This window comes from Mixophyes fleayi, chromosome 1 (genome assembly GCF_038048845.1).
Source record: "Mixophyes fleayi isolate aMixFle1 chromosome 1, aMixFle1.hap1, whole genome shotgun sequence".
NCBI lineage: Eukaryota > Metazoa > Chordata > Amphibia > Anura > Limnodynastidae > Mixophyes > Mixophyes fleayi.
In genome coordinates this window covers 85277227-85304293 of record NC_134402.1, presented here as the reverse complement: position 1 = coordinate 85304293, position 27067 = coordinate 85277227, and the positions used below count along the sequence as shown (strand labels likewise).

Genomic DNA, 27067 nt, shown 5'->3' with positions numbered 1-27067 from the left:
ACTGACCTACCATTACAAGGGGATTTCACACTTATCTTCATTCACATCTCCTAAATATTACTTTTCACCTCTCTGTTTCATTATGGTAGCAAAATACTCACAAGTCCAGTCCTTTAAAAGTAATTTGCTTCTGAGTGAGACATTGTACCTGACATGTAAATTCAGCCTCAAAATTTATAATATTTATACTTAAAAGTTAATAATAACAATAATAATTATGGGTAACTTCCCTTCTCTTTTCCTATTTCACTATATTAAACAACCAAGAATAATGTTACAACTGATCACAACTTCATGAAAAGAGCCACTGATTCTTATTGGAGGTACACCTGCAAATCTCACTTCTTGGCATGAAGTTAAGAAATAAACTTATTAAGCATTTTAACCTGCCACAGAAACTGTACTATCAGGAATGAACATTACAACGTATAAATACTTGTATTTTGTACTTTTCCTTGAGTTGCCTATATAGCTGAAATTGTAACACATAATTGAATATCCTTATGCAACTAAAAGGGTAGACAAGTGGCACCTGGATTTGAACCAGAGACCTCTTGATCTGCAGTCGAATGCTCTACCACTGAGCTATACCCCCAGAAGGCATTTACTGCTGACTTACTAGTGCACATTTTTATTCTTACGGGTGAATCAGCTGTGTTTATAAACTAACATCTCTCTATTGTATTAGCTGGAATATTTTCTTTTATCCATTGAACCATAATTGCATGTGCAGTATATGTTCTACATGTATTCTACTACTGACCTACCATTACAAGGGGATTTCACAATTATCTTCATTTACATCTCCTAAATATTACTTTTCACCTCTCTGTTTCATTATGGTAGCAAAATACTCACAAGTCCAGTCCTTTAAAAGTAATTTGCTTCTGAGTGAGACATTGTACCTGACATGTAAATTCAGCCTCAAAATCTATAATATTTATACTTAAAAGTTAATAATAACAATAATAATTATGGGTAACTTCCCTTCTCTTTTCCTATTTCACTATAATAAGCAACCAAGAATAATGTTACGACTGATCACAACTTCATGGAAAGAGCCACTGATTCTCATTGGAGGTACACCTGCAAATCTCACTTCTTGGCATGAAGTTAAGAAATAAACTTATTAAACATTTAAACCTGCCATAGACACTGTACTATCAGGAATGAACATTAAAACGTATAAGTACTTGTATTTTGTACTTTTCCTTGAGTTGCCTATATAGCTGAAATTGTAACACATAATTGAATATCCTTATGCAACTAAAAGGGGAGAAAAGGGGCACCTGGATTTGAACCAGGGACCTCTTGATCTGCAGTCGAATGCTCTACCACTGAGCTATACCCCCAGAAGGCATTTACTGCTGACTTACTAGTGCACATTTTTATTCATACGGGTGAATCAGCTGTGTTTATACACTAACATCTCTCTATTGTATTAGCTGGAATATTTTCTTTTATCCATTGAACCATAATTGCATGTGCAGTATATGTTCTACATGTATTCTACTACTGACCTACCATTACAAGGGGATTTCACAATTATCTTCATTTACATCTCCTAAATATTACTTTTCACCTCTCTGTTTCATTATGGTAGCAAAATACTCACAAGTCCAGTCCTTTAAAAGTAATTTGCTTCTGAGTGAGACATTGTACCTGACATGTAAATTCAGCCTCAAAATCTATAATATTTATACTTAAAAGTTAATAATAACAATAATAATTATGGGTAACTTCCCTTCTCTTTTCCTATTTCACTATAATAAGCAACCAAGAATAATGTTACGACTGATCACAACTTTATGGAAAGAGCCACTGATTCTCATTGGAGGTACACCTGCAAATCGCACTTCTTGGCATGAAGTTAAGAAATAAACTTATTAAACATTTAAACCTGCCATAGACACTGTACTATCAGGAATGAACATTACAACGTATAAGTACTTGTATTTTGTACTTTTCCTTGAGTTGCCTATATAGCTGAAATTGTAGCACATAATTGAATATCCTTATGCAACTAAAAGGGGAGACAAGGGGCACCCGGATTTGAACCAGGGACCTCTTGATCTGCAGTCGAATGCTCTACCACTGAGCTATACCCCCAGAAGGCATTTACTGCTGACTTACTAGTACACATTTTTATTCTTACGGGTGAATCAGCTGTGTTTATACACTAACATCTCTCTATTATATTAGCTGGAATATTTTCTTTTGTCCATTGAACCATAATTGCATGTGCAGTATATGTTCTACATGTATTCTACTACTGACCTACCATTACAAGGGGATTTCACAATTATCTTCATTCACATCTCCTAAATATTACTTTTCACCTCTCTGTTTCATTATGGTAGCAAAATACTCACAAGTCCAGTCCTTTAAAAGTAATTTGCTTCTGAGTGAGACATTTTACCTGACATATAAATTCAGCCTCAAAATCTATAATATTTATACTTAAAAGTTAATAATAACAATAATAATTATGGGTAACTTCCCTTCTCTTTTCCTATTTCACTATATTAAACAACCAAGAATAATGTTACGACTGATCACAACTTCATGAAAAGAGCCACTGATTCTTATTGGAGGTACACCTGCAAATCTCACTTCTTGGCATGAAGTTAAGAAATAAACTTATTTAGCATTTAAACCTGCCATAGAAACTGTACTATCAGGAATGAACATTACAACATATAAGTACTTGTATTTTGTACTTTTCCTTGCATTGACTATAAGCTGAAATTGTAACACATAATTGAATATCCTTATGCAACTAAAAGGGGAGACAGGGGGCACCCGGATTTGAACCAGGGACCTCTTAATCTGCAGTCGAATGCTCTACCACTGAGCTATACCCCCAGAAGGTATTTACTGCTGACTTACAAGTGCACATTTTTATTCTTACGGGTGAATCAGCTGTGTTTATACACTAACATCTCTCTATTGTATTAGCTGGAATATTTTCTTTTGTCCATTGAACCATAATTGCATGTGCAGTATATGTTCTACATGTATTCTACTACTGACCTACCATTACAAGGGGATTTCACACTTATCTTCATTCACATCTCCTAAATATTACTTTTCACCTCTCTGTTTCATTATGGTAGCAAAATACTCAGAAGTCCAGTCCTTTAAAAGTAATTTGCTTCTGAGTGAGACATTGTACCTGACATGTAAATTCAGCCTCAAAATCTATAATATTTATACTTAAAAGTTAATAATAACAATAATAATTATGGGTAACTTCCCTTCTCTTTTCCTATTTCACTATAATAAGCAACCAAGAATAATGTTACGACTGATCACAACTTCATGGAAAGAGCCACTGATTCTCATTGGAGGTACACCTGCAAATCTCACTTCTTGGCATGAAGTTAAGAAATAAACTTATTAAACATTTAAACCTGCCATAGACACTGTAATATCAGGAATGAACATTATAACGTATAAGTACTTGTATTTTGTACTTTTCCTTGAGTTGCCTATATAGCTGAAATTGTAACACATAATTGAATATCCTTATACAACTAAAAGGGGAGACAGGGGGCACCTTGATTTCAACCAGGGACCTCTCGATCTGCAGTGGAATGCTCTACCACTGAGCTATACCCACAGAAGGCATTTACTGCAGACTTACTAGTGCACATTTTTATTCTTACGGTTGATTAAGCTGTGTTTCTACACTAACATCTCTCTATTGTATTAGCTGGAATATTTTATTTTGTCCATTGAACCATAATTGCATGTGCAGTATATGTTCTACATGTATTCTACTACTGACCTACCATTACAAGGGGATTTCACACTTATCTACATTCACATCTCCTAAATATTACTTTTCACCTCTCTGTTTCATTATGGTAGCAAAATACTCACAAGTCCAGTCCTTTAAAGGTAATTTGCTTCTGAGTGAGACATTGTAACTGACATGTAAATTCAGCCTCAAAATCTATAATATTTATACTTAAAAGTTAATAATAACAATAATAATTATGGTTAACTTCCCTTCTCTTTTCCTATTTCACTATATTAAACAACCAAGAATAATGTTACGACTGATCACAACTTCATGAAAAGAGCCACTGATTCTCATTGGAGGTATACGTGCAAATCTCACTTCTTGGCATGAAGTTAAGAAATAAACTTATTAAGCATTTAAACCTGCCATAGACACTGTACTATCAGGAATGAACATTACAACGTATAAGTACTTGTATTTTGTACTTTTCCTTGAGTTGCCTATATAGCTGAAATTGTAACACATAATTGAATATCCTAATACAACTAAAAGGGGAGACAGGGGGCACCCGGATTTGAACCAGGGACCTCTTGATCTGCAGTCGAATGCTCTACCACTGAGCTATACCCCCAGAAGGCATTTACTGCTGACTTACAAGTGCACATTTTTATTCTTACGGGTGAATCAGCTGTGTTTATACACTAACATCTCTCTATTGTATTAGCTGGAATATTTTCTTTTGTCCATTGAACCATAATTGCATGTGCAGTATATGTTCTACATGTATTCTACTACTGACCTACCATTACAAGGGGATTTCACACTTATCTTCATTCACATCTCCTAAATATTACTTTTCACCTCTCTGTTTCATTATGGTAGCAAAATACTCACAAGTCCAGTCCTTTAAAAGTAATTTGCTTCTGAGTGAGACATTGTACCTGACATGTAAATTCAGCCTCAAAATCTATAATATTTATACTTAAAAGTTAATAATAACAATAATAATTATGGGTAACTTCCCTTCTCTTTTCCTATTTCACTATAATAAGCAACCAAGAATAATGTTACGACTGATCACAACTTCATGGAAAGAGCCACTGATTCTCATTGGAGGTACACCTGCAAATCTCACTTCTTGGCATGAAGTTAAGAAATAAACTTATTAAACATTTAAACCTGCCATAGACACTGTAATATCAGGAATGAACATTATAACGTATAAGTACTTGTATTTTGTACTTTTCCTTGAGTTGCCTATATAGCTGAAATTGTAACACATAATTGAATATCCTTATACAACTAAAAGGGGAGACAGGGGGCACCTTGATTTCAACCAGGGACCTCTCGATCTGCAGTGGAATGCTCTACCACTGAGCTATACCCACAGAAGGCATTTACTGCAGACTTACTAGTGCACATTTTTATTCTTACGGTTGATTAAGCTGTGTTTCTACACTAACATCTCTCTATTGTATTAGCTGGAATATTTTATTTTGTCCATTGAACCATAATTGCATGTGCAGTATATGTTCTACATGTATTCTACTACTGACCTACCATTACAAGGGGATTTCACACTTATCTACATTCACATCTCCTAAATATTACTTTTCACCTCTCTGTTTCATTATGGTAGCAAAATACTCACAAGTCCAGTCCTTTAAAGGTAATTTGCTTCTGAGTGAGACATTGTAACTGACATGTAAATTCAGCCTCAAAATCTATACTATTTATACTTAAAAGTTAATAATAACAATAATAATTATGGTTAACTTCCCTTCTCTTTTCCTATTTCACTATATTAAACAACCAAGAATAATGTTACGACTGATCACAACTTCATGAAAAGAGCCACTGATTCTCATTGGAGGTATACGTGCAAATCTCACTTCTTGGCATGAAGTTAAGAAATAAACTTATTAAGCATTTAAACCTGCCATAGACACTGTACTATCAGGAATGAACATTACAACGTATAAGTACTTGTATTTTGTACTTTTCCTTGAGTTGCCTATATAGCTGAAATTGTAACACATAATTGAATATCCTAATACAACTAAAAGGGGAGACAGGGGGCACCTTGATTTCAACCAGGGACCTCTCGATCTGCAGTGGAATGCTCTACCACTGAGCTATACCCACAGAAGGCATTTACTGCAGACTTACTAGTGCACATTTTTATTCTTACGGTTGATTAAGCTGTGTTTCTACACTAACATCTCTCTATTGTATTAGCTGGAATATTTTATTTTGTCCATTGAACCATAATTGCATGTGCAGTATATGTTCTACATGTATTCTACTACTGACCTACCATTACAAGGGGATTTCACACTTATCTACATTCACATCTCCTAAATATTACTTTTCACCTCTCTGTTTCATTATGGTAGCAAAATACTCACAAGTCCAGTCCTTTAAAGGTAATTTGCTTCTGAGTGAGACATTGTAACTGACATGTAAATTCAGCCTCAAAATCTATAATATTTATACTTAAAAGTTAATAATAACAATAATAATTATGGTTAACTTCCCTTCTCTTTTCCTATTTCACTATATTAAACAACCAAGAATAATGTTACGACTGATCACAACTTCATGAAAAGAGCCACTGATTCTCATTGGAGGTATACGTGCAAATCTCACTTCTTGGCATGAAGTTAAGAAATAAACTTATTAAGCATTTAAACCTGCCATAGACACTGTACTATCAGGAATGAACATTACAACGTATAAGTACTTGTATTTTGTACTTTTCCTTGAGTTGCCTATATAGCTGAAATTGTAACACATAATTGAATATCCTAATACAACTAAAAGGGGAGACAGGGGGCACCTTGATTTCAACCAGGGACCTCTCGATCTGCAGTGGAATGCTCTACCACTGAGCTATACCCACAGAAGGCATTTACTGCAGACTTACTAGTGCACATTTTTATTCTTACGGTTGATTAAGCTGTGTTTCTACACTAACATCTCTCTATTGTATTAGCTGGAATATTTTATTTTGTCCATTGAACCATAATTGCATGTGCAGTATATGTTCTACATGTATTCTACTACTGACCTACCATTACAAGGGGATTTCACACTTATCTACATTCACATCTCCTAAATATTACTTTTCACCTCTCTGTTTCATTATGGTAGCAAAATACTCACAAGTCCAGTCCTTTAAAGGTAATTTGCTTCTGAGTGAGACATTGTAACTGACATGTAAATTCAGCCTCAAAATCTATAATATTTATACTTAAAAGTTAATAATAACAATAATAATTATGGTTAACTTCCCTTCTCTTTTCCTATTTCACTATATTAAACAACCAAGAATAATGTTACGACTGATCACAACTTCATGAAAAGAGCCACTGATTCTCATTGGAGGTATACGTGCAAATCTCACTTCTTGGCATGAAGTTAAGAAATAAACTTATTAAGCATTTAAACCTGCCATAGACACTGTACTATCAGGAATGAACATTACAACGTATAAGTACTTGTATTTTGTACTTTTCCTTGAGTTGCCTATATAGCTGAAATTGTAACACATAATTGAATATCCTAATACAACTAAAAGGGGAGACAGGGGGCACCCGGATTTGAACCAGGGACCTCTTGATCTGCAGTTGAATGCTCTACCACTGAGCTATACCCCCAGAAGGCATTTACTGCTGACTTACTAGTACACATTTTTATTCTTACGGGTGAATCAGCTGTGTTTATACACTAACATCTCTCTATTATATTAGCTGGAATATTTTCTTTTGTCCATTGAACCATAATTGCATGTGCAGTATATGTTCTACATGTATTCTACTACTGACCTACCATTACAAGGGGATTTCACAATTATCTTCATTCACATCTCCTAAATATTACTTTTCACCTCTCTGTTTCATTATGGTAGCAAAATACTCACAAGTCCAGTCCTTTAAAAGTAATTTGCTTCTGAGTGAGACATTTTACCTGACATATAAATTCAGCCTCAAAATCTATAATATTTATACTTAAAAGTTAATAATAACAATAATAATTATGGGTAACTTCCCTTCTCTTTTCCTATTTCACTATATTAAACAACCAAGAATAATGTTACGACTGATCACAACTTCATGAAAAGAGCCACTGATTCTTATTGGAGGTACACCTGCAAATCTCACTTCTTGGCATGAAGTTAAGAAATAAACTTATTTAGCATTTAAACCTGCCATAGAAACTGTACTATCAGGAATGAACATTACAACATACAAGTACTTGTATTTTGTACTTTTCCTTGCATTGACTATAAGCTGAAATTGTAACACATAATTGAATATCCTTATGCAACTAAAAGGGGAGACAGGGGGCACCCGGATTTGAACCAGGGACCTCTTAATCTGCAGTCGAATGCTCTACCACTGAGCTATACCCCCAGAAGGCATTTACTGCTGACTTACAAGTGCACATTTTTATTCTTACGGGTGAATCAGCTGTGTTTATACACTAACATCTCTCTATTGTATTAGCTGGAATATTTTCTTTTGTCCATTGAACCATAATTGCATGTGCAGTATATGTTCTACATGTATTCTACTACTGACCTACCATTACAAGGGGATTTCACACTTATCTTCATTCACATCTCCTAAATATTACTTTTCACCTCTCTGTTTCATTATGGTAGCAAAATACTCAGAAGTCCAGTCCTTTAAAAGTAATTTGCTTCTGAGTGAGACATTGTACCTGACATGTAAATTCAGCCTCAAAATCTATAATATTTATACTTAAAAGTTAATAATAACAATAATAATTATGGGTAACTTCCCTTCTCTTTTCCTATTTCACTATAATAAGCAACCAAGAATAATGTTACGACTGATCACAACTTCATGGAAAGAGCCACTGATTCTCATTGGAGGTACACCTGCAAATCTCACTTCTTGGCATGAAGTTAAGAAATAAACTTATTAAACATTTAAACCTGCCATAGACACTGTAATATCAGGAATGAACATTATAACGTATAAGTACTTGTATTTTGTACTTTTCCTTGAGTTGCCTATATAGCTGAAATTGTAACACATAATTGAATATCCTTATACAACTAAAAGGGGAGACAGGGGGCACCTTGATTTCAACCAGGGACCTCTCGATCTGCAGTGGAATGCTCTACCACTGAGCTATACCCACAGAAGGCATTTACTGCAGACTTACTAGTGCACATTTTTATTCTTACGGTTGATTAAGCTGTGTTTCTACACTAACATCTCTCTATTGTATTAGCTGGAATATTTTATTTTGTCCATTGAACCATAATTGCATGTGCAGTATATGTTCTACATGTATTCTACTACTGACCTACCATTACAAGGGGATTTCACACTTATCTACATTCACATCTCCTAAATATTACTTTTCACCTCTCTGTTTCATTATGGTAGCAAAATACTCACAAGTCCAGTCCTTTAAAGGTAATTTGCTTCTGAGTGAGACATTGTAACTGACATGTAAATTCAGCCTCAAAATCTATAATATTTATACTTAAAAGTTAATAATAACAATAATAATTATGGTTAACTTCCCTTCTCTTTTCCTATTTCACTATATTAAACAACCAAGAATAATGTTACGACTGATCACTACTTCATGAAAAGAGCCACTGATTCTCATTGGAGGTATACGTGCAAATCTCACTTCTTGGCATGAAGTTAAGAAATAAACTTATTAAGCATTTAAACCTGCCATAGACACTGTACTATCAGGAATGAACATTACAACGTATAAGTACTTGTATTTTGTACTTTTCCTTGAGTTGCCTATATAGCTGAAATTGTAACACATAATTGAATATCCTAATACAACTAAAAGGGGAGACAGGGGGCACCCGGATTTGAACCAGGGACCTCTTGATCTGCAGTCGAATGCTCTACCACTGAGCTATACCCCCAGAAGGCATTTACTGCTGACTTACAAGTGCACATTTTTATTCTTACGGGTGAATCAGCTGTGTTTATACACTAACATCTCTCTATTGTATTAGCTGGAATATTTTCTTTTGTCCATTGAACCATAATTGCATGTGCAGTATATGTTCTACATGTATTCTACTACTGACCTACCATTACAAGGGGATTTCACACTTATCTTCATTCACATCTCCTAAATATTACTTTTCACCTCTCTGTTTCATTATGGTAGCAAAATACTCACAAGTCCAGTCCTTTAAAAGTAATTTGCTTCTGAGTGAGACATTGTACCTGACATGTAAATTCAGCCTCAAAATCTATAATATTTATACTTAAAAGTTAATAATAACAATAATAATTATGGGTAACTTCCCTTCTCTTTTCCTATTTCACTATAATAAGCAACCAAGAATAATGTTACGACTGATCACAACTTCATGGAAAGAGCCACTGATTCTCATTGGAGGTACACCTGCAAATCTCACTTCTTGGCATGAAGTTAAGAAATAAACTTATTAAACATTTAAACCTGCCATAGACACTGTAATATCAGGAATGAACATTATAACGTATAAGTACTTGTATTTTGTACTTTTCCTTGAGTTGCCTATATAGCTGAAATTGTAACACATAATTGAATATCCTTATACAACTAAAAGGGGAGACAGGGGGCACCTTGATTTCAACCAGGGACCTCTCGATCTGCAGTGGAATGCTCTACCACTGAGCTATACCCACAGAAGGCATTTACTGCAGACTTACTAGTGCACATTTTTATTCTTACGGTTGATTAAGCTGTGTTTCTACACTAACATCTCTCTATTGTATTAGCTGGAATATTTTATTTTGTCCATTGAACCATAATTGCATGTGCAGTATATGTTCTACATGTATTCTACTACTGACCTACCATTACAAGGGGATTTCACACTTATCTACATTCACATCTCCTAAATATTACTTTTCACCTCTCTGTTTCATTATGGTAGCAAAATACTCACAAGTCCAGTCCTTTAAAGGTAATTTGCTTCTGAGTGAGACATTGTAACTGACATGTAAATTCAGCCTCAAAATCTATAATATTTATACTTAAAAGTTAATAATAACAATAATAATTATGGTTAACTTCCCTTCTCTTTTCCTATTTCACTATATTAAACAACCAAGAATAATGTTACGACTGATCACAACTTCATGAAAAGAGCCACTGATTCTCATTGGAGGTATACGTGCAAATCTCACTTCTTGGCATGAAGTTAAGAAATAAACTTATTTATTTAAAACCTGCCATAGACACTGTACTATCAGGAATGAACATTACAACGTATAAGTACTTGTATTTTGTACTTTTCCTTGAGTTGCCTATATAGCTGAAATTGTAACACATAATTGAATATCCTAATACAACTAAAAGGGGAGACAGGGGGCACCCGGATTTGAACCAGGGACCTCTTGATCTACAGTCCCAATGCTCTACCACTGAGCTATACCCCCAGAAGGTATTTTCTGCTGACTTACTAGTGCACATTTTTATTCTTACGGGTGAATCAGCTGTGTTTGTACACTAACATCTCTCTATTGTATTAGCTGGAATATTTTCTTTTGTCCATTGAACCATAATTGCATGTGCAGTATATGTTCTACATGTATTCTACTACTGACCTACCATTACAAGGGGATTTCACACTTATCTTCATTCACATCTCCTAAATATTACTTTTCACCTCTCTGTTTCATTATGGTAGCAAAATACTCACAACTCCAGTCCTTTAAAAGTAATTTGCTTCTGAGTGAGACATTTTACCTGACATATAAATTCAGCCTCAAAAATCTATAATATTTATACTTAAAAGTTAATAATAACAATAATAATTATGGGTAACTTCCCTTCTCTTTTCCTATTTCACTATATTAAACAACCAAGAATAATGTTACGACTGATCACAACTTCATGAAAAGAGCCACTGATTCTTATTGGAGGTACACCTGCAAATCTCACTTCTTGGCATGAAGTTAAGAAATAAACTTATTTAGCATTTAAACCTGCCATAGAAACTGTACTATCAGGAATGAACATTACAACATATAAGTACTTGTATTTTGTACTTTTCCTTGAGTTCCCTATATAGCTGAAATTGTAACACATAATTGAATATCCTTATGCAACTAAAAGGGGAGACAGGGGGCACCCGGATTTGAACCAGGGACCTCTTAATCTGCAGTCAAATGCTCTACCACTGAGCTATACCCCCAGAAGGCATTTACTGCTGACTTACAAGTGCACATTTTTATTCTTACGGGTGAATCAGCTGTGTTTATACACTAACATCTCTCTATTGTTTTAGCTGGAACATTTTCTTTTGTCCAATGAACCATAATTGCATGTGCAGTAAATGTTCTACATGTATTCTACTACTGACCTACCATTACAAAGGGGTTTTCACACTTATCTTCATTCACATCTCCTAAATATTACTTTTCACCTCTCTGTTTCATTATGGTAGCAAAATACTCACAAGTCCAGTCCTTTAAAAGTAATTTGCTTCTGAGTGAGACATTGTACCTGACATGTAAATTCAGCCTCAAAATCTATAATATTTATACTTAAAAGTTAATAATAACAGCAATAATTATGTGTAACTTCCCTTCTCTTTTCCTATTTCACTATAATAAGCAACCAAGAATAATGTTACGACTGATCACAACTTCATGGAAAGAGCCACTGATTCTCATTGGAGGTACACCGGCAAATCTCACTTCTTGGCATGAAGTTAAGAAATAAACTTATTAAGCCCTTTAAAAGTAGTTTGCTTCTGAGTGAGATATTGTACCTTACATATAAATTCAGCCTCAAAATGATTCTTATTGGAAGTACACCTGCAAATCTCACTTCTTGGCATGAAGTTAAGAAATAAACTTATTAAGCCCTTTAAAAGTAGTTTGCTTCTGAGTGAGATATTGTACCTTACATATAAATTCAGCCTCAAAATGATTCTTATTGGAAGTACACCTGCAAATCTCACTTCTTGGCATGAAGTTAAGAACTAAACTTATTAAGCATTTAAACCTGCCATAGACACTGTACTATCAGGAATGAACATTATAACGTATAAGTACTTGTATTTTGTACTTTTCCTTGAGTTGCTTATATAGCTGAAATTGTAACACATAATTGAATATCCTTATACAACTAACAGACTCATTCCTCCTGAACCCTCCCTCTCCTTCTCCTCTTTTGAAGTCCACTCTATCCGTCTCTTCTACCCCATCCATCTCCGCGTCTGTGTCATATACCGCCCCCCTGGGTCCTCCTCCCTTTTCCTTGACAACTTTGCTGCCTGGCTCCCACACCACCTCTCCTCTGACATCCCCTCCATTATCCTTGGCGACTTCAATATCCCTATTGACAACCCCACCGACCCTGCTTCCGTCAAACTCCTTGCCCTTACTTCCTCTCTTGGCCTCTCCCAATGGACCTCCTCTTCTACCCACTGCCTTGGTCACTCCCTTGACCTTGTCTTCTCCCACCGTTGCAGTCTGTCCAACTTCTCTATCTCCCCCTTTCCACTCTCGGACCACCATCTCCTCTCATTCTCTCTCTCCTCTACTCCTGCACCCCTCCCCCCACCCAAATCTACCCGGTCCAGGCGCGATCTCGACACCCTTGATCCTGCTATTCTATTCTCTTCTCTCGAAACTCTCCTCTCTCCCCTTTCCACCCTGTCCTGCCCTAATCAGGCGGCCTCCCTCTATAACCAAACCCTCTCCTCCGCCCTTGATGCGGTTGCCCCTGCCCAGCCCATCCACCTTCGCTGCTCCAATCCCCAACCCTGGCACTCCAAACTTACCCGTTTCCTCCAAAAATGCTCTCGTACTGCCAAACGCCACTGGAGAAAATCTCGCTCCCCTGGCTGATTTCCTCCACTTCAAGTTTATCCTCTCCTCCTACAGCTCTGCCCTCTCGCTCGCTAAGCAATCCTTCTTTAAATCCCTCATCTCCTCCCAGTCCTCCAACCCCCGCTGCCTCTTCGCTACCTTTAACACTCTCCTGTCTCCCCCACCTCCCCCCCCTCCCTTCCTCCTTATCTGCCACTGACTTCACCTCCTTTTTCTCCTCTAAAATCGCGGCCATCAGACTTGAAATCTTCTCCTCCACCCACTCTTCCGCCACCCCCCCTCTCGCCCTTCCTCCCCCCCTCCACTCTCCCCCCCTCTCCCCCCAGCCACCAACTCCTTCTCTCCTTCCGCCCCACCTCGGGTGAGGAAGTCCACTCTCTCATTTCTTCTTCCCCCCTTCTACCTGCCCCCAGGACCCCATCCCTTCTCACCTTCTTCTCTACCTTTCCACCTCCACCTGCTCCCACCTCGCTCACCTCTTTAATCTGTCCCTCTCCACCGGCATCTTCCCCTCCGCCTTTAAACATGCTCTCGTCTCACCCATTCTCAAGAAACCCAATCTTGACCCCACCTCACTCTCTAATTACCGCCCCATTTCCCTTCTCCCATTTGCCTCCAAAATACTCGAGAGACTTGTCTGCAACCGTCTCTCCACCTACCTCTCTGAACACTCCCTCCTTGACCCTCTCCAATCAGGCTTCCGCCCCCTCCATTCCACTGAAACTGCCCTGGCTCAAGTTACGAATGATCTCCTCTCGGCTAAAGCCATGGGCCACTACTCCCTCCTGATTCTCCTCGACCTCTCAGCGGCCTTTGACACCGTTGACCACCCCCTCCTGCTTCACACCATTCAGTCCATTGGCCTCTCCGGTACTGTCCTCTCCTGGTTCACCTCTTACCTTGCCGACCGTTCCTTCTCTGTTTCCACCTCTGATTCTCTCTCCCCCTCTTCCTCCCTTCCAGTCGGGGTCCCTCAGGGCTCTGTCCTTGGACCCTTACTATTCTCACTATACACCTCTTCTCTGGGTGCACTATACACCTCTTCTCTGGGTGCACTCATCAGCTCCTTCGGCCTCAAGTACCACCTTTATGCTGATGACACTCAACTCTACCTTTTCTCTCCTGATCTCTCTCCCTCCCTTCTTTCCAGGGTATCCGCATGCCTCTCTGCCATCTCCTCCTGGATGTCCTCTAGATTTCTTAAACTCAATCTTGCTAAAACTGAACTCATTGTCTTTCCTCCCTCTCGTACCTCCTTCCCCTCTGACCTCTCCATCACTGTTGACAACTCATCTATCTCCCCTGTTCCCCAACTCCGCTGCCTAGGTGTCATCCTCCTGCCGTTTCCAGCTTCGCAACATTGCCCGCATTCGGCCCTTCCTCTCCCAGGATGCCACCAAATCTCTCGTCCACTCTCTGATTATCTCCCGCTTGGACTACTGCAACCTTCTCCTTATTGGCCTCCCCCTCTCTCATCTCGCTCCCCTTAGATCTGTACTTAATGCCGCTGCTAGGCTTATTTTCCTCTCTCGCCGTTTCACCTCTGTATCCCCACTCTACCAAGCCCTTCACTGGCTCCCCTTCCCCTACAGAATCCTTTTCAAGCTCCTCACTCTGACTTACAAGGCCCTCGCCAACTCCACTGCTCCCTACATCTCTAACCTTATCTCTATTCACACTCCCTCCCGCTCACTGCGATCGTCCAACGATCGTCGTCTCTCTTCCCCTCTGATTACCTCCTCTCACGCACGTATCCAAGACTTCTCCCGCGCTGCTCCCCTCCATTGGAACAAGCTCCCCCGCTCCATCAAAACTTCCCCTAATCTGTCCTCTTTCAAACGAACATTTAAAACCCACCTTTTCCTAAAAGCCTTCCAGTCTCATGCCTAAACTCCCACCAGTCGGCTACCTCTCTTTCTCATCCCTTCTTCCATTCTCCCCCTTCCTCCCGTCTCTCCGTCTCATCCATGTGTCTGTCTGTCTTCCCCTCCCTTTAGATTGTTCGCTCCTTTGAGCAGGGCTCTCCTACCTTCTGTTTCCATCACTTTTAAATGCGCTCTCCAGCTACTCAGCTCACCTCCTCTCAGTCCCTCTGCCCTCTGTCTCCTTTCGCTTCTCTCAGCTCCCCTCAGTGACTCTCAACCTGTCATCCGTGCCCACCCTCTTGGGCCATAGTTACCTGCCTGTACTCACTTTTCCCCTCCCTCCCTCTCTTTCATGCTGTGCCTGAGCCCCCAGAGTTATAGTGCTTACTGTTACTTGTACTGTGCTGTTTTACCTTGTACTGTGCCATTGTTTGTCCTTGTACGGCGCTACGGATACCTTGTGGCGCCCTATAAATAAAAATTAATAATAATAATAATACATGTATTCTACTACTGACCTACCATTACAAGGGGATTTCACACTCACCTTCATTCACATCTCCTAAATATTACTTTTCACCTCTCTGTTTCATTATGGTAGCAAAATACTCACAAGTCCAGTCCTTTAAAAGTAATTTGCTTCTGAGTGAGACATTGTACCTGACATATAAATTCAGCCTCAAAATCTATAATATTTATACTTAAAAGTTAATAATAACAATAATAATTATGGGTAACTTCCCTTCTCTTTTCCTATTTCACTATAATAAGCAACCAAGAATAATGTTACGACTGATCACAACTTCATGGAAAGAGCCACTGATTCTTATTGGAGGTACACCTGCAAATCTCACTTCTTGGCATAAAGTTAAGAAATAAACTTATTAAGCATTTAATCCTGCCATAGACACTGTACTATCAGGAATGAACATTACAATGTATAAGTACTTGTATTTTGTACTTTTCCTTGAGTTGTCTATATAGCTGAAATTGTAACACATAATTGAATATCCTTATACAACTAAGAGGGGGGACAGGGGGCACCCGGATTTGAACCAGGGACCTCTCGATCTGCAGTCGAATGCTCTACCACTGAGCTATACCCCCAGAAGGCATTTCCTGCTGACTTACTAGTGCACGTTTTTATTCTTACGGGTGAATCAGCTGTGTTTGTACACTAACATCTCTCTATTGTATTAGCTGGAATATTTTCTTTTGTCCATTGAACCATAATTGCATGTGCAGTATATGTTCTACATGTATTCTACTTTTGACCTACCATTACAAGGGGATTTCACACTTATCTTCATTCACATCTCCTAAATATTACTTTTCACCTCTCTGTTTCATTATGGTAGCAAAATACTCACAAGTCCAGTCCTTTAAAAGTAATTTGCTTCTGAGTGAGATATTGTACCTGACATATAAATTCAGCCTCAAAATTATTCTTATTGGAAGTACACCTGCCAATCTCACTTCTTGGCATGAAGTTAAGAAATAAACTTATTAAACATTTATACCTGCCATAGACACTGTACTATCAGGAATGAACATTATAACGTATAAGTACTTGTATTTTGTACTTTTCCTTGAGTTGCCTATATAGCTGAAATTGTAACACATAATTGAATATCCTTATACAACTAAAAGGGGAAACAAGGGGCACCCGGATTTGAACCAGTGACCTCTTGATCTGCAGTCGAATGCTCTATCACTGAGCTATACCCCCAGAAGGCATTTACAGCTGATTTACTAGTGCACATTTTTATTCTTACGGGTGAATCAGCTGTGTTTGTACACTAACATCTCTCTATTGTATTAGCTGGAATATTTTCTTTTGTCCATTGAACCATAATTGCATGTGCAGTATATGTTCTACATGTATTCTACTACTGACCTACCATTACAAGGGGATTTCACACTCATCTTCATTCACATCTCCTAAATATTACTTTTAACCTCTCTGTTTCATTATGGTAGCAAAATACTCACAAGTCCAGTCCTTTAAAAGTAATTTGCTTCTGAGTGAGATATTGTACCTGACATATAAATTCAGCCTCAAAATTATTCATATTGGAAGTACACCTGCCAATCTCACTTCTTGGCATGAAGTTAAGAAATAAACTTATTAAACATTTAAACCTGCCATAGACACTGTACTATCAGGAATGAACATTATAACGTATAAGTACTTGTATTTTGTACTTTTCCTTGAGTTGCCTATATAGCTGAAATTGTAACACATAATTGAATATCCTTATACAACTAAAAGGGGATAAAGGGGGCACCCGGATTTCAACCAGGGACCTCTCGATCTGCAGTTGAATGCTCTACCACTGAGCTATACCCCCAGAAGGCATTTACTGCTGACTTACTAGTGCACATTTTTATTCTTACGGGTGAATCAGCTGTGTTTGTACACTAACATCTCTCCATTGTATTAGCTGGAATATTTTCTTTTCTCCATTGAACCATAATTGCATGTGCAGTATATGTTCTACATGTATTCTACTACTGACCTACCATTACAAGGGGATTTCACACTTATCTTCATTCACATCTCCTAAATATTACTTTTCACCTCTCTGTTTCATTATGGTAGCAAAATACTCACAAGTCCAGTCCTTTAAAGTAATTTGCTTCTGAGTGAAACATTGTACCTGACATATAAATTCAGCCTCAATATCTATAATATTTATACTTAAAAGTTAATAATAACAATAATAATTATGGGTAACTTCCCTTCTCTTTTCCTATTTCACTATAATAAGCAACCAAGAATAATGTTACAACTGATCACAACTTCATGGAAAGAGCCACTGATTCTTATTGGAGGTACACCTGCAAATCTCACTTCTTGGCATGAAGTTAAGAAATAAACTTATTAAGCATTTAAACCTGCCATAGACACTGTACTGTCAGGAATGAACATTACAATGTATAAGTACTTGTATTTTGTACTTTTCCTTGAGTTGCCTATATAGCTGAAATTGTAACACATAATTGAATATCCTTATACAACTAAAAGGGGAGGCAGGGGGCACCCGGATTTGAATCAGGGACCTCTCGATCTGCAGTCGAATGCTCTACCACTGAGCTATACCCCCAGAAGGCATTTACTGCTGACTTACTAGTGCACATTTTTATTCTTACGGGTGAATCAGCTGTGTTTGTACACTAACATCTCTCTATTGTATTAGCTGGAATATTTTCTTTTGTCCATTGAACCATAATTGCATGTGCAGTATATGTTCTACATGTATTCTACTACTGACCTACCATTACAAGGGGATTTCACACTTATCTTCATTCACATCTCCTAAATATTACTTTTCACCTCTCTGTTTCATTATGGTAGCAAAATACTCACAAGTCCAGTCCTTTAAAAGTAATTTGCTTCTGAGTGAGACATTGTACCTGACATATAAATTCAGCCTTAAAATCTATAATATTTCTACTTAAAAGTTAATAATAACAATAATAATTATGGTTAACTTCCCTTCTCTTTTCCTATTTCACTATATTAAACAACCAAGAATAATGTTACGACTGATCACAACTTCATGAAAAGAGCCACTGATTCTTATTGGAGGTACACCTGCAAATCTCACTTCTTGGCATGAAGTTAAGAAATAAACTTATTAAGCATTTAAACCTGCCATAGACACTGTACTATCAGGAATGAACATTACAACGTATAAGTACTTGTATTTTGTACTTTTCCTTGAGTTGCCTATATAGCTGAAATTGTAACACATAATTGAATATCCTTATACAACTAAAAGGGGAGACAAGGGGGACCTGGATTTGAACCAGGGACCTCTTGATCTGCAGTCAAATGCTCTACCACTGAGCTATACCCCCAGAAGGCATTTACTGCTGACTTACTAGTACACATTTTTATTCTTACGGTTGAATCAGCTGTGTTTCTACACTAACATCTCTCTATTGTATTAGCTGGAATATTTTCTTTTGTCCATTGAACCATAATTGCATGTGCAGTATATGTTCTACATGTATTCTACTACTGACCTACCATTACAAGGGGATTTCACACTTATCTTCATTAACATCTCCTAAATATTACTTTTCACCTCTCTGTTTCATTATGGTAGCAAAATACTCACAAGTCCAGTCCTTTAAAGTAATTTGCTTCTGAGTGAAACATAGTACCTGACATATAAATTCAGCCTCAAAATCTATAATATTTATACTTAAAAGTTAATAATAACAATAATAATTATGGGTAACTTCCCTTCTCTTTTCCTATTTCACTATATTAAACAACCAAGAATAATGTTACGACTGATCACAACTTCACGAAAAGAGACACTGATTTTTATTGGAGGTACACCTGCAAATCTCACTTCTTGGCATGAAGTTAAGAAATAAACTTATTAAGCATTTAAACCTGCCATAGACACTGTACTATCAGGAATGAACATTACAACGTATAAGTACTTGTATTTTGTACTTTTCCTTGAGTTGCCTATATAGCTGAAATTGTAACACATAATTGAATATCCTTATACAACTAAAAGGGGAGACAGGGGGCAAAATGGATTTTGTACTTTTCCTTGAGTTGCCTATATAGCTGAAATTGTAACACATAATTGAATATTCTTATACAACTAAAAGAGGAGACAAGGGGCACCCGGATTTCAACCAGGGCCCTCTTGATATGCAGTCGAATGCTCTACCACTGAGCTATACCCCCAGAAGGCATTTATTGCTGACTTACTAGTGCACATTTTTATTCTTATGGTTGATTAAGCTGTGTTTGTACACTAACATCTCTCTATTGTATTAGCTGGAATATTTTCTTTTGTCCATTGAACCATAATTGCATGTGCAGTATATGTTCTACATGTATTCTTCTACTGACCTACCATTACAAGGGGATTTCACACTTATCTTCATTCACATCTCCTAAATATTACTTTTCACCTCTCTGTTTCATTATGGTAGCAAAATACTCACAAGTCCAGTCCTTTAAAAGTAATTTGCTTCTGAGTGAGACATTGTACCTGACATATAAATTCAGCCTCAAAATCTATAATATTTATACTTAAAAGTTAATAATAACATTAATAATTATGGGTAACTTCCCTTCTCTTTTCCTATTTCACTATATTAAACAACTAAGAATAATGTTACGACTGATCACAACTTCCTGAAAAGAGCCACTGATTCTTATTGGAGGTACACCTGCAAATCTCACTTCTTGGCATAAAGTTAAGAAATAAACTTATTAAGCATTTAAACCTGCCATAGACACTGTACTATCAGGAATGAACATTACAACGTATAAGTACTTGTATTTTGTACTTTTCCTTGAGTTGCCTATATAGCTGAAATTGTAACACATAATTGAATATCCTTATACAACTAAAAGGGGAGACAGGGGGCACCCAGATTTGAACCAGGGACCTCTCGATCTGCAGTCGAATGCTCTACCACTGAGCTATACCCCCAGAAGGCATTTACTGCTGACTTACTAGTGCACATTTTTATTCTTACGGGTGAATCAGCTGTGTTTGTACACTAACATATCTCTATTGTATTATCTGGAATATTTTCTTTTGTCCATTGAACCATAATTGCATGTGCAGTATATGTTCTACATGTATTCTACTACTGACCTACCATTACAAGGGGATTTCACACTTATCTTCATTCACATCTCCTAAATATTACTTTTCACCTCTCTGTTTCATTATGGTAGCAAAATACTCACAAGTCCAGTCCTTTAAAAGTAGTTTGCTTCTGAGTGAGATATTGTATCTTACATATAAATTCAGCCTCAAAATGATTCTTTTTGGAAGTACACCTGCAAATCTCACTTCTTGGCATGAAGTTAAGAAATAAACTTATTAAGCATTTAAACCTGCCATAGACACTGTACTATCAGGAATGAACATTACAACGTATAAGTACTTGTATTTTGTACTTTTCCTTGAGTTGCCTATATAGCTGAAATTGTAACACATAATTGAATATCCTTATACAACTAAAAGAGGAGACAAGGGGCACCCGGATTTCAAACAGGGCCCTCTCGATCTGCAGTCGAATGCTCTACCACTGAGCTATACCCCCAGAAGGCATTTACTGTTGACTTACTAGTGCACATTTTTATTCTTATGGTTGATTAAGCTGTGTTTGTACACTAACATCTCTCTATTGTATTAGCTGGAATATTTTCTTTTGTCCATTGAACCATAATTGCATGTGCAGTATATGTTCTACATGTATTCTACTACTGACCTACCATTACAAGGGGATTTCACACTTATTTTCATTCACATCTCCTAAATATTACTTTTCACCTCTCTGTTTCATTATGGTAGCAAAATACTCACAAGTCCAGTCCTTTAAAAGCAATTTGCTTCTGAGTGAGACATTGTACCTGACATATAAATTTAGCCTCAAAATCTATAATATTTATACTTAAAAGTTAATAATAACATTAATAATTATGGGTAACTTCCCTTCTCTTTTCCTATTTCACTATATTAAACAACCAAGAATAATGTTACGACTGATCACAACTTCCTGAAAAGAGCCACTGATTCTTATTGGAGGTACACCTGCAAATCTCACTTCTTGGCATGAAGTTAAGAAATAAACTTATTAAGCATTTAAACCTGCCATAGACACTGTACTATCAGGAATGAACATTACAACGTATAAGTACTTGTATTTTGTACTTTTCCTTGAGTTGCCTATATAGCTGAAATTGTAACACATAATTGAATATCCTTATACAACTAAAAGGGGAGACAGGGGGCACCTGGATTTGAACCAGGGACCTCTCGATCTGCAGTCGAATGCTCTACTACTGAGCTATACCCCCAGAAGGCATTTACTGCTGACTTACTAGTGCACATTTTTATTCTTACGGGTGAATCAGCTGTGTTTGGACACTAACATCTCTCTATTGTATTAGCTGGAATATTTTCTTTTGTCCATTGAACCATAATTGCATGTGCAGTATATGTTCTACATGTATTCTACTACTGACCTACCATTACAAGGGGATTTCACACTTATCTTCCTTCACATCTCCTAAATATTACTTTTCACCTCTCTGTTTCATTATGGTAGCAAAATACTCACAAGTCCAGTCCTTTAAAAGTAATTTGCTTCTGAGTGAGACATTGTACCTGACATATAAATTCAGCCTCAAAATCTATAATATTTATACTTAAAAGTTAATAATAACATTAATAATTATGGGTAACTTCCCTTCTCTTTTCCTATTTCACTATATTAAACAACCAAGAATAATGTTACGACTGATCACAACTTCCTGAAAAGAGCCACTGATTCCTATTGGAGGTACACCTGCAAATCTCACTTCTTGGCATGAAGTTAAGAAATAAACTTATTAAGCATTTAAACCTGCCATAGACACTGTACTATCAGGAATGAACATTACAACGTATAAGTACTTGTATTTTGTACTTTTCCTTGAGTTGCCTATATAGCTGAAATTGTAACACATAATTGAATATCCTTATACAACTAAAAGAGGAGACAAGGGGCACCCGGATTTCAACCAGGGCCCTCTCGATCTGCAGTCGAATGCTCTACCACTGAGCTATACCCCCAGAAGGCATTTACTGCTGACTTACTAGTGCACATTTTTATTCTTATGGTTGATTAAGCTGTGTTTGTACACTAACATCTCTCTATTGTATTAGCTGGAATATTTTCTTTTGTCCATTGAACCATAATTGCATGTGCAGTATATGTTCTACATGTATTCTACTACTGACCTACCATTACAAGGGGATTTCACACTTATCTTCATTCACATCTCCTAAATATTACTTTTCACCTCTCTGTTTCATTATGGTAGCAAAATACTCACAAGTCCAGTCCTTTAAAAGTAGTTTGCTTCTGAGTGAGATATTGTACCTTACATATAAATTCAGCCTCAAAATGATTCTTATTGGAAGTACACCTGCAAATCTCACTTCTTGGCATGAAGTTAAGAAATAAACTTATTAAGCATTTAAACCTGCCATAGACACTGTACTATCAGGAATGAACATTACAACGTATAAGTACTTGTATTTTGTACTTTTCCTTGAGTTGCTTATATAGCTGAAATTGTAACACATAATTGAATATCCTTATACAACTAAAAGAGGAGACAAGGGGCACCCGGATTTCAACCAGGGCCCTCTCGATCTGCAGTCGAATGCTCTACCACTGAGCTATACCCCCAGAAGGCATTTACTGCTGACTTACTAGTGCACATTTTTATTCTTATGGTTGATTAAGCTGTGTTTATACACTAACATCTCTCTATTGTATTAGCTGGAATATTTTCTTTTGTCCATTGAACCATAATTGCATGTGCAGTACATGTTCAACATGTATTCTACTACTGACCTACCATTACAAGGGGATTTCACACTTATCTTCATTCACATCTCCTAAATATTACTTTTCACCTCTCTGTTTCATTATGGTAGCAAAATACTCACAAGTCCAGTCCTTTAAAAGCAATTTGCTTCTGAGTGAGACATTGTACCTGACATATAAATTCAGCCTCAAAATCTATAATATTTATACTTAAAAGTTAATAATAACATTAATAATTATGGGTAACTTCCCTTCTCTTTTCCTATTTTACTATATTAAACAACCAAGAATAATGTTACGACTGATCACAACTTCCTGAAAAGAGCCACTGATTCTTATTGGAGGTACACCTGCAAATCTCACTTCTTGGCATGAAGTTAAGAAATAAACTTATTAAGCATTTAAACCTGCCATAGACACTGTACTATCAGGAATGAACATTATAACGTATAAGTACTTGTATTTTGTACTTTTCCTTGAGTTGCCTATATAGTTGAAATTGTAACACATAATTGAATATCCTTATACAACTAAAAGAGGAGACAAGGGGCACCCGGATTTCAACCAGGGCCCTCTCGATCTGCAGTCGAATGCTCTACCACTGAGCTATACCCCCAGAAGGCATTTACTGCTGACTTACTAGTGCACATTTTTATTCTTATGGTTGATTAAGCTGTGTTTGTACACTAACATCTCTCTATTGTATTAGCTGGAATATTTTATTTTGTCCATTGAACCATAATTGCATGTGCAGTATATGTTCTACATGTATTCTACTACTGACCTACCATTACAAGGGGATTTCACACTTATCTTCATTCACATCTCCTAAATATTACTTTTCACCTCTCTGTTTCATTATGGTAGCAAAATACTCACAAGTCCAGTCCTTTAAAAGTAATTTGCTTCTGAGTGAGACATTGTACCTGACATATAAATTCAGCCTCAAAATCTATAATATTTATACTTAAAAGTTAATAATAACATTAATAATTATGGGTAACTTCCCTTCTCTTTTCCTATTTCACTATATTAAACAACCAAGAATAATGTTACGACTGATCACAACTTCATGAAAAGAGCCACTGATTCTTATTGGAGGTACACCTGCAAATCTCACTTCTTGGCATGAAGTTAAGAAATAAACTTATTAAGCATTTAAACCTGCCATAGACACTGTACTATCAGGAATGAACATTACAACGTATAAGTACTTGTATTTTGTACTTTTCCTTGAGTTGCCTATATAGCTGAAATTGTAACACATAATTGAATATCCTTATACAACTAAAAGGGGAGACAGGGGGCACCCGGATTTGAATCAGGGACCTCTCGATCTGCAGTCGAATGCTCTACCACTGAGCTATACCCCCAGAAGCCATTTACTGCTGACTTACTAGTGCACATTTTTATTCTTATGGTTGATTAAGCTGTGTTTGTACACTAACATCTCTCTATTGTATTAGCTGGAATATTTTATTTTGTCCATTGAACCATAATTGCATGTGCAGTATATGTTCTACATGTATTCTACTACTGACCTACCATTACAAGGGGATTTCACACTTATCTTCATTCACATCTCCTAAATATTACTTTTCACCTCTCTGTTTCATTATGGTAGCAAAATACTCACAAGTCCAGTCCTTTAAAAGTAATTTGCTTCTGAGTGAGACATTGTACCTGACATATAAATTCAGCCTCAAAATCTATAATATTTATACTTAAAAGTTAATAATAACATTAATAATTATGGGTAACTTCCCTTCTCTTTTCCTATTTCACTATATTAAACAACCAAGAATAATGTTACGACTGATCACAACTTCCTGAAAAGAGCCACTGATTCTTATTGGAGGTACACCTGCAAATCTCACTTCTTGGCATGAAGTTAAGAAATAAACTTATTAAGCATTTAAACCTGCCATAGACACTGTACTATCAGGAATGAACATTACAACGTATAAGTACTTGTATTTTGTACTTTTCCTTGAGTTGCCTATATAGCTGAAATTGTAACACATAATTGAATATCCTTATACAACTAAAAGGGGAGACAGGGGGCACCCGGATTTGAATCAGGGACCTCTCGATCTGCAGTCGAATGCTCTACCACTGAGCTATACCCCCAGAAGGTATTTACTGCTCACTTACTAGTGCACATTTTTATTCTTACGGGTGAATTAGCTGTGTTTGGACACTAACATCTCTCTATTGTATTAGCTGGAATATTTTCTTTTGTCCATTGAACCATAATTGCATGTGCAGTATATGTTCTACATGTATTCTACTACTGACCTACCATTACAAGGGGATTTCACACTTATCTTCATTCACATCTCCTAAATATTACTTTTCACCTCTCTGTTTCATTATGGTAGCAAAATACTCACAAGTCCAGTCCTTTAAAAGTAGTTTGCTTCTGAGTGAGATATTGTACCTTACATATAAATTCAGCCTCAAAATGATTCTCATTGGAAGTACACCTGCAAATCTCGCTTCTTGGCATGAAGTTAAGAAATAAACTTATTAAGCATTTAAACCTGCCATAGACACTGTACTATCAGGAATGAACATTATAACGTATAAGTACTTGTATTTTGTACTTTTCCTTGAGTTGCCTATATAGCTGAAATTGTAACACATAATTGAATATCCTTATACAACTAAAAGAGGAGACAAGGGGCACCCGGATTTCAACCAGGGCCCTCTCGATCTGCAGTCGAATGCTCTACCACTGAGCTATACCCCCAAAAGGCATTTACTGCTGACTTACTAGTGCACATTTTTATTCTTATGGTTGATTAAGCTGTGTTTGTACACTAACATCTCTCTATTGTATTAGCTGGAATATTTTATTTTGTCCATTGAACCATAATTGCATGTGCAGTATATGTTCTACATGTATTCGACTACTGACCTACCATTACAAGGGGATTTCACACTTATCTTCATTCACATCTCCTAAATATTACTTTTCACCTCTCTGTTTCATTATGGTAGCAAAATACTCACAAGTCCAGTCCTTTAAAAGTAATTTGCTTCTGAGTGAGACATTGTACCTGACATATAAATTCAGCCTCAAAATCTATAATATTTATACTTAAAAGTTAATAATAACATTAATAATTATGGGTAACTTCCCTTCTCTTTTCCTATTTCACTATATTAAACAACCAAGAATAATGTTACGACTGATCACAACTTCCTGAAAAGAGCCACTGATTCTTATTGGA

At 36.8% G+C, this 27067-nt stretch overlaps 13 non-coding genes across 13 annotated transcripts; all 13 read right to left on the bottom strand.

The window, feature by feature from the left end:
• Nucleotides 1-1280: 1280 nt before the first annotated feature.
• TRNAC-GCA (transfer RNA cysteine (anticodon GCA)) lies at nt 1281-1352 on the bottom strand. The gene has a single exon. It is a non-coding gene; the product is annotated as a tRNA-Cys (tRNA).
• A 685-nt stretch (nt 1353-2037) lies between these two features.
• TRNAC-GCA (transfer RNA cysteine (anticodon GCA)) lies at nt 2038-2109 on the bottom strand. Its single transcript has one exon. It is a non-coding gene; the product is annotated as a tRNA-Cys (tRNA).
• Nucleotides 2110-4307: 2198 nt separating this feature from the next.
• On the bottom strand, nt 4308-4379 carry TRNAC-GCA (transfer RNA cysteine (anticodon GCA)). Its single transcript has one exon. It is a non-coding gene; the product is annotated as a tRNA-Cys (tRNA).
• Nucleotides 4380-9605: 5226 nt separating this feature from the next.
• TRNAC-GCA (transfer RNA cysteine (anticodon GCA)) lies at nt 9606-9677 on the bottom strand. The gene has a single exon. It is a non-coding gene; the product is annotated as a tRNA-Cys (tRNA).
• Nucleotides 9678-11117: 1440 nt separating this feature from the next.
• TRNAY-GUA (transfer RNA tyrosine (anticodon GUA)) lies at nt 11118-11190 on the bottom strand. The gene has a single exon. It is a non-coding gene; the product is annotated as a tRNA-Tyr (tRNA).
• A 686-nt stretch (nt 11191-11876) lies between these two features.
• On the bottom strand, nt 11877-11948 carry TRNAC-GCA (transfer RNA cysteine (anticodon GCA)). Its single transcript has one exon. It is a non-coding gene; the product is annotated as a tRNA-Cys (tRNA).
• Nucleotides 11949-16493: 4545 nt separating this feature from the next.
• TRNAC-GCA (transfer RNA cysteine (anticodon GCA)) lies at nt 16494-16565 on the bottom strand. The gene has a single exon. It is a non-coding gene; the product is annotated as a tRNA-Cys (tRNA).
• Nucleotides 16566-18493: 1928 nt separating this feature from the next.
• On the bottom strand, nt 18494-18565 carry TRNAC-GCA (transfer RNA cysteine (anticodon GCA)). Its single transcript has one exon. It is a non-coding gene; the product is annotated as a tRNA-Cys (tRNA).
• A 685-nt stretch (nt 18566-19250) lies between these two features.
• Nucleotides 19251-19322, bottom strand: TRNAC-GCA (transfer RNA cysteine (anticodon GCA)). The gene has a single exon. It is a non-coding gene; the product is annotated as a tRNA-Cys (tRNA).
• A 1538-nt stretch (nt 19323-20860) lies between these two features.
• TRNAC-GCA (transfer RNA cysteine (anticodon GCA)) lies at nt 20861-20932 on the bottom strand. Its single transcript has one exon. It is a non-coding gene; the product is annotated as a tRNA-Cys (tRNA).
• Nucleotides 20933-22239: 1307 nt separating this feature from the next.
• TRNAC-GCA (transfer RNA cysteine (anticodon GCA)) lies at nt 22240-22311 on the bottom strand. The gene has a single exon. It is a non-coding gene; the product is annotated as a tRNA-Cys (tRNA).
• Nucleotides 22312-25132: 2821 nt separating this feature from the next.
• TRNAC-GCA (transfer RNA cysteine (anticodon GCA)) lies at nt 25133-25204 on the bottom strand. Its single transcript has one exon. It is a non-coding gene; the product is annotated as a tRNA-Cys (tRNA).
• A 685-nt stretch (nt 25205-25889) lies between these two features.
• TRNAC-GCA (transfer RNA cysteine (anticodon GCA)) lies at nt 25890-25961 on the bottom strand. Its single transcript has one exon. It is a non-coding gene; the product is annotated as a tRNA-Cys (tRNA).
• Nucleotides 25962-27067: the final 1106 nt, after the last annotated feature.